Raw genomic sequence first — 8,313 nt, forward strand, 5'->3', positions numbered from 1 at the left:
TTCTTCGCATGCCCCTCTTGCAATCGCAAACTTCCCTCAGGACAGCCTACTCCCCTGTGCCTGGACTGCAGCAATCCCATGAAGCATGATGCCGTCCAGGAGCCAGCTACTGCGCCACGTGAAATCGAACCCCCCCCCCATTCCTGGCTGGGCCTCGTCTCTTTCACAATCTGTGGCAAACCTCACCAGGGTGTCTCAGTCCCTAGTGGCCGTTCTTGATAAGTTGCCCCTGGACGCCTCTGCAGGGTCCAGCAGGTCGCAAGATGTTTCATCTGAGCCAGCTAGCAGAAGCCGCAAAAGGCCCAGGCAGGATCTCCGGCCGGAATCCTCTCCTGGCCTCTCATCTCCACCTAGTCCTTCCCAGCAGTCGCCCTCCCGTGCCTCCTCACCCGAGTCAGGTGAAGCGTTCTCGGATATGTCTTCTGAAGGGATTTTAGAGCTGGATTCTGACCAGGACGCGGACATGAAGGTTACAGTACAGAACCTCATTGCAGCAATTAACCACACCTTCGAAATATCTGACTCCCCTGCGAAATCCTCAGATCAGGAGGTTTCATTCAGACGGGCAGAAACACCTTCCAGGGTATTCGCTTCCCACTCTGAGTTTGGCAAGATTCTTGCCAGGGAAAGAGAAAATCCGACCAGGCGATTTCAAAGAGGGAAGCACCTCGGCGTGCTGTATCCGTTTGCTAAAGAGCTCACTGACAACTGGTCTGCTTCCCCCTCGGTGGACGCACCCGTGTCTAGACTTTCTAATAACACGGTTCTCCCGCTTTCAGGTGTGGCGTCACTAAAGGATTCTAATGATAGATTTATAGAATCCTTGGCAAAGTCAGCATTCGAAGCGGCTGCAGCGGCGCTATGTCCAGTCTTTGCCTTTTCTTGGGTAGCAAAGGCCATAGCCACTTGGGCAGAGGATCTCCGTAAGGGCATCCTAGATAAGGCCCAACCGGAGCAATTGGCCGATCTGGCCAACCAGATTTCCCATGCAGGGGATTATCTGCTTTCTGCTTCATTGGATACCGTGTCTTCCGCTATTCAGGCGTCAAGCAGCGTAGTGGCAATCTGACGTACAATTTGGCTTAAGGACTTGTCTTCTAAAAAGTCTCTTACCAATCTGCCTTTTCAGGGAGCGCATCTCTTTGGATCCCAGCTGGACCAGATTATTAAGGACGCCACTGGAGGCACGAGTTCCCTCTTCCCTCAGTCCAAGCCTCGCAGACCCCCGCTAAGGCGTCAGTTTCGGCCCTTTCGAGCTTTCCGCCATTTCAATACGGCAGAGAACTTCTCTAACCAACAAAGACTGCAGGCACGCCAGGATAGAAAGAAGGTGTCCTTCAGACCCACTCCCTCCTGGCGATCTCACTCCTCCCAGGGCAGACCTTCCAGGTCTAGATCTGGACGGTCCACATCAGCATGACTATCAACGAACTCCCTAGGGTCCCTCCCAATTGGGAGGTCGACTCCTTTTCTTCAAGGACGTCTGGCTAGCCTCAGTAGAGGACGCTTGGGTCAGGGAAGTTGTATCTTCAGGATACAAGATAGAGTTCGTTTCTCGTCCTCGGGATCGTTTCTTCGAGGCCCGACCTCCAAAAGACTCTGCCTTAGTTCTGGGGTCTTTGCGTCTATCGCCTCTCTCCTCAGTTCCGGAGTGATTGTGCCCGTTCCCGAATCAGAACGTTTCACAGGGTTTTATTCAAACCTGTTTGTGGTGCCGAAAAAAGGCGGTACAGTTCGCCCCATCTTGGACCTCAAGTTACTCAACAAGAGAGTCCGACTGCGTCATTTTCACTGGAGTCTCTTCGGTCGGTAATCGCTTCCATGGAGACGCAGGAGTTCATGTGTTCAATAAACATTCAAGATGCCTATCTACATGTTCCCATATTCTCCGGCCACCAGAAATTCCTGCGTTTTGCGATTCGCCAGGAACATTACCAATTTGAGTGCTCTGCCGTTCGGTCTCGCCACCGCATCCAGAGTATTTACAAAGATCATAGCGGCGTTGATGGCCTTGTTGAGAATCAGAGGTCTCGTTCTTTTTCCGTACCTCAACATTCTGATCAAAGCTCCATCCTTTCATCAAGCTCGCCAAAGTCTTACCATCGTCCTCGACACCCTGTCCAATTTCGGGTGGCTCATCAACAAAAAGAAGTCCTGCCTTGTTCCGACACAACGTCTTGTGTTTCTGGGTCTATTGTTCGACACTCGTCGATCGAGGGTTTTTCTACCACAAGAAAAGATTTGTTCCCTGCAGCGGGATGTACGATCACTGCAGATCATACGATTTCCATCTCTCTGGACAACAATGAAAGCCCTGGGAAAGATGGTGGCGGCGACAGAGGCGGTTCCCTTTGCCCAATTTCACTCCAGACCTCTCCAACACGCCATCCTGTCTCGGTGGAACAGGTCTGTTCTTTCCCTGGACCGTTCATTTCGTCTTTCATACTGGGTCAAGCAGTCCCTCATTTGGTGGCTGACGTCTCCTCTCATCTCCCTGGGATGGTCATTCCTCCCCATTCACTGGCAGATTGTGACAACGGATGCCAGCCTCCTCGGCTTGGGAGCAGTGTTCTGCAATCACACTGTTCAGGGTCGATGGGCGACTCAGCCCTGCCGATCAATGTTCTCAAGATAGGAGCGATTTATCTGTCTCTCGTTCACTAGGAGACACTTCTCAAGGGCCTGCCTATCCGGATTCAGACAGACAATGCCACAGCGGTGGCATATGTCAGCCGCCAGGGGGGGACACGGAGTGTCTCAGCCCTGGCAGAAGTGTCCAAGATTCTTCATTGGGCAGAGGTTTCAGTCCCGGAAATATCCATGGTGCACATTCCCAGCGTGGACAACTGGGCCGCCGATTTTCTCAGTCGCGAGGGTCTCGCGGCGGGAGACTGGTCCCTACATCCGGAGGTATTTCTTCAGCTTTGCTGTCGTTGGGGAACCCCGGACGTAGATCTGCTAGCTTCTCGCCTCAACAGATAAGTCCCACAGTTTGTATCCAGGGCTCAAGATCCTCTCGCAGTGGGCGCCGACGCTCTGGCCATTCCTTGGTCGCAGTTCGAGCTCCCCTACATGTTCCCTCCCCTGCCTCTTCTTCCCAGGCTGTTAAAGAAAATCAAGGTGGAAGGAATTCCAGTCATCCTCATCGCCCCGAATTGGCCCAGAAGGTCTTGGTTCGCGGATATCGTCAACCTTCTCACGGACGGCCCCTGGAAGCTTCCAGACAGAGCAGATCTGCTGTCTCAAGGTCTGATTTGCCACCCCAATTCTCGGCCGCTCAATTTAACGGCCTGGCTGTTGAGACCGAGGTTTTGAAACGATCAGGATTTTCCGATCGAGTTATTCATACCATGATCCGAGCCAGGAAGCCATCATCTTCCAAAATTTATTACTGTACTTGGAAAGCCTATTTCACTTGGTGCGAGACCAATGACATTCCGCCCATGTGTTTTTCACTCCCTTTTGTCCTGGCATTCCTTCAAGCGGGGCTGGATGCGGGTCTTGCCCTCAGCTCTTTAAAGGGTCAAGTGTCGGTGCTGTCCATTTTATTTCAGAAGACGTTGGCATCCCGTCCTCAGGTCAAAACCTTCCTTCAAGGTGTGGCTCACACGGCTCCTCCGTACCGAGCGCCCGTAGATCCATGGGATCTTAATCTGGTTCTCGAGGTTCTGCAAGGTCCTCCCTTTGAACCTCTCAGGGATGTTTCCCTTTCTCTCCTTTCGTGGAAAGTAGCCTTTCTGGTAGCCATCACCTCAATCCGGCGCGTGTCGGAATTGGCGGCTCTTTCTTGCCGCTCCCCTTTTTTGGTACTCCACCAGGATAAGGTAGTTCTGCGGCCTCCGCCCTCTTTCCTTCCTAAGGTGGTGTCCACTTTCCACCTCAATGAGGATATTTTTCTCCCGTCCTTTTGTCCGAGTCCAACTCATCCTCGGGACCAATCTTTGAACAAGCTGGACTTGGTCAGGGCGATGAAGGTCTACCTAACTAGGACGACTTCTTTTGCGGAAGACAGATTCTCTCTTCATCATTCCAGATGGGGCGCGGAAAGGTCACCCGGCCTCCAAAGCTACTACTGCTCGCTGGATCAGATCGGCAATTTTGGAGGCCTACCGGTCAAACATCGAATGGCCCCTCCGGGAATTAGTGCGCACTCTACCCGGGCAGTGGGTGCCTCCTGGGCGGTACGTCACAGAGCTTCCGCGCTGCAGCTTTGCAAAGCTGCAACCTGGTCATCGGTTCACACGTTTGTGAAATTCTACAAGGTCCACACCTACGCTTCGGCTGACGCCAGCCTAGGTAGAAGGATCCTGCAGGCTGTGGTAGTGAGTCCGCTGGCCTGATGGAAGTTTGTTTTTCCCACCCCAGGGACTGCTTTGGGACGTCCCATGGTCTCTGTGTCCCCCAATGAGGCGAAAGAGAAAACAGGATTTTTGGGTTGCTTACCGTAAAATCTGTTTCTCTGAGCCTTCATTGGGGGACACAGCACCCTCCCATGTTCTACAACTCCTGTTCTTATGATTGTTGGTTGTATACAGTTGAGTTGTTTGTTCTGTTTTCAATCTGTTCTGTTACTTCTCCTACTGCTTTCTCACTGAGGAATTTCCTGCCGGTCGGTGGGGTGTACACTGCGGAGGAGGAGCTAACCTTTTTTTGTGCATAGTGTCAGCCTCCTAGTGGCAGCAGCATACACCCATGGTCTCTGTGTCCCCCAATGAAGGCTCCGAGAAACAGATTTTACGGTAAGCAACCCAAAAATCCTGTTTTTTCATATTTAAGTTTTTTGTTTTTTTTTAACTTATTTTAATAGTCCTCTTTGGAGACTTGAATCTGTGCTATACATAGCAATACTTCAGAAAACCCAAAAGAGAGGGAAAAAAAACAACAAATTTTAGAGAGTGCACCACATAAAATATATGAGATAGCAAAAAATAATTAAGAATATAGTATGGACCAACGTGGAAGTATAAAGACAAGAATTATACATGATGGTACACTATGTAAGAACCAATGCCTATTTTAAATGTGTTTAGGCACTAAGGTAAAGGTGGAAACGATAGTGGTATAAGATGGCAGAGACCAAAAAGCTGATGTTAGCGTTTGTGCATATAGTCACTTCTGTGCTATATAAAAGCAGCATGAAGGTAAGTATACAGTTATGCAGTGCGCCACATTGTGCTTCTGGACCTCCAGGTAATGTACCTCCTATGTTTATATGATGTGACCTTTTGATACATCTATTCTTATGTCATGGTTAGACCTCTGTGCTGATTTAACCATAGGTACCATATAAACCACAATACCATTAATATACACTCACTGGCCACTTTATTAGGTACACCTGTCCAACTGTGTGTTAAGACTTAATTTCTAATCAGCCAATCACATGGCGGCAACTCAGTGCATTTAGGCATGTAGACATGGTCAAGACAATCTCCTGCAGTTCAAACCGAGCATCAGTATGGGGAAGAAAGGTGATTTGAGTGCCTTTGAACGTGGCATGATTGTTGGTGCCAGAAGGGCTGGTCTGAGTATTTCAGAAACTGCTGATCTACTGGGATTTTCACGCACAACCATCTCTAGGGTTTACAGAGAATGGTCCGAAAAAGAAAAAAAATCCAGTGAGCGGCAGTTCTGTGGCCGGAAATGCCTTGTTGATGCCAGAGGTCAGAGGAGAATGGGCATACTGGTTCGAGCTGATAGAAAGGCAACAGTGACTCAAATTGCCACCCGTTACAACCAAGGTAGGCAGAAGAGCATCTCTGAACGCACAGTGCGTTGAACTTTGAGGCAGATGGGCTACAGCAGCAGAAGACCACACTGGGTACCACTCCTCTCAGCTAAGAACATGAAACTGAGGCTACAATTTGCACAAGCTCATCGAAATTGGACAGTAGAAGATTGGAAAAACGTTGCCTGGTCTGATGAGTCTCGATTTCTGCTGCGACATTCGGATGGTAGGGTCAGAATTTGGCGTAAACAACATGAAAGCATGGATCCATCCAGCCTTGTATCAACGGTTCAGGCTGGTGGTGGTGGTGTCATGGTGTGGGGAATTTTTTCTTGGCACTCTTTGGGCCCCTTGGTACCAATTGAGCATCGTTGCAACGCCACAGCCTACCTGAGTATTGTTGCTGACCATGTCCATCCCTTTATGACCACAATGTACCCAACATCTGATGGCTACTTTCAGCAGGATAATGCGCCATGTCATAAAGCTCGAATCATCTCAGATTGGTTTCTTGAACATGACAATGAGTTCACTGTACTCAAATGGCCTCCTCAGTCACCAGATCTCAATCCAATAGAGCATCTTTGGGATGTGGTGGAACGGGAGATTCGCATCAGGGATGTGCAGCCGACAAATCTGCGCCAACTGTGTGATGCCATCATGTCAATATGGTCCAAAATCTCTGAAGAATGCTTCCAGCACCTTGTTGAATCTCTGCCACGAAGAATTGAGGCAGTTCTGAAGGCAAAAGGGGGTCCAACCCGTTACTAGCATGGTGTACCTAATAAAGTGGCCAGTGAGTGTGTATATATATATATATATATTTTTTTTTTTTTTGTGTGCAATATCCTGCTTCTGTGCCACTTATAACTATATACTTACCTTTTCACTTACCCTTCGTACTTTTATAGAAGTGGCTATATGCACACATACTAACATTCCCATCCCACCCTATGTCATGGATCTATCCAAATTGAATAATTTATGGTGTATTATATTTTTCTGACATTTATATTGCTTTGTCCAATGTTTGTTTATTTAATAGCAGTACTTCAGCAGCGCTATGTATAGAGAAAATCACAATGATCTATGAACACCGGCCACAAGCCGGCATTCACAGGAGTATTGTGATGACAGACATGGGGGTCATCAGCAGACCCTTGGCTGTCATGGCAACCCATCGGCGCCCCACGATCACGCAGGATGAATGACGCAATTCCGACCTCGCATTAAATTCTGGTGTTAGTGATTGACAGCTGCATTTAACTAGTAGATTGACAGCTGCATTTAACTAGTAGTTAAGGGGTTAATACCCACTTGGACTTAACTCGAGTTAACGCATCATGTGCCAGATATTTGATTACTAATATCTCAACAGAAAGGCGAAATTAAATAACATCTGAAATGTTTTATTCCGCTCTGCAGCCACAACAGTGTGTCCAGTTCAACATAAAAAATTTGATGAAAGGTCCTTTTTAAACGATGGTGCTGATCCTGCCAATGCTTTGGAACAGGCAATGTGATGTGTTTGTCATTACAAAACACAATTGAAGGGGCCAGCACCTACACTCGATAGCATCGGGAGGGTCAGTGTAGGGGGCTGTGAAGTCTGGCATGAGCTTGCACATGTTGGCAACGTAACGCACTGCTCCTGATGGGGGTGCCGCTGCCTGAAATGATTGACAATGGAGCACACAAGCCATAATCACACTTCTTTACTGTCCTATGCATGGACCCTGCAGATGATTTCAATTGCAGCCCCCTTCAATTGACAAGCGCTACCATCACATCAGCGCTCATCAATTCAAGGTGCCACAATGCGAAAGCATCAGCAAGGGCAGTGCAGACGGCAGCAAAGACTAATCTGAGCTAGGGTGATCAGACACACTGCCAATTATTTTTAGGCAGCGCTGCCCTCTTCAGGAACAATGACATCGTCTGCTCGTTCTGCCCGAATCACGTACCCAGAAGAGGGGTTGATCGGATGAAAGAGCAGAAAGTGGTGTCGGCATGTCAAGAAATCATCATGTGCCCCTCACACCCAGATGTGCTCACAGAAGAAGCACAGGTAATGAGCATATATTAGAAAAGCTATTGTAATGAGCAGTTAGGACATATGAAAGGGAGTCAAATAGCAGTGGAAAACCAATTTTATCATTTCATTTTTCTTGTATGTGTGTATATATGTTTGCTTTTCTTTTTTCACAAAAATGGTATAGTAAATAAGGGGTTTAACTCAGATTAATAATACAGGGTGGGCCATTTATATGGATGCACCTGGGTGGGCCATTTATAAAGTTGGATCCAAAATGGCTGACTTCAAAATGGCCGCCATGGTCACCACCCATCTTGAAAAGTTTCCCCCCTCCCATATACTAATGTGCCACAAACAGGAAGCTGATATCACCAACCATTCCCATTGTATTTAGGTGTATCTATATACATGGCCCACTCTGTACACAGTTGAGTTTCTTTCCCAAAACCAGCCCCCTCTTTCCATGGTCTGCATCTGGACCTGCAGCCACCCGTCATGCAAGTACATGCTTGATCCCGCCCACTGAGAAGAGTAGCATGCACAATTGTGT

Source organism: Dendrobates tinctorius, unplaced genomic scaffold (assembly GCF_039654945.1).
Source record: "Dendrobates tinctorius isolate UK_male_01 unplaced genomic scaffold, ASM3965494v1 ptg000308l, whole genome shotgun sequence".
Taxonomy (NCBI): Eukaryota; Metazoa; Chordata; class Amphibia; order Anura; family Dendrobatidae; genus Dendrobates; species Dendrobates tinctorius.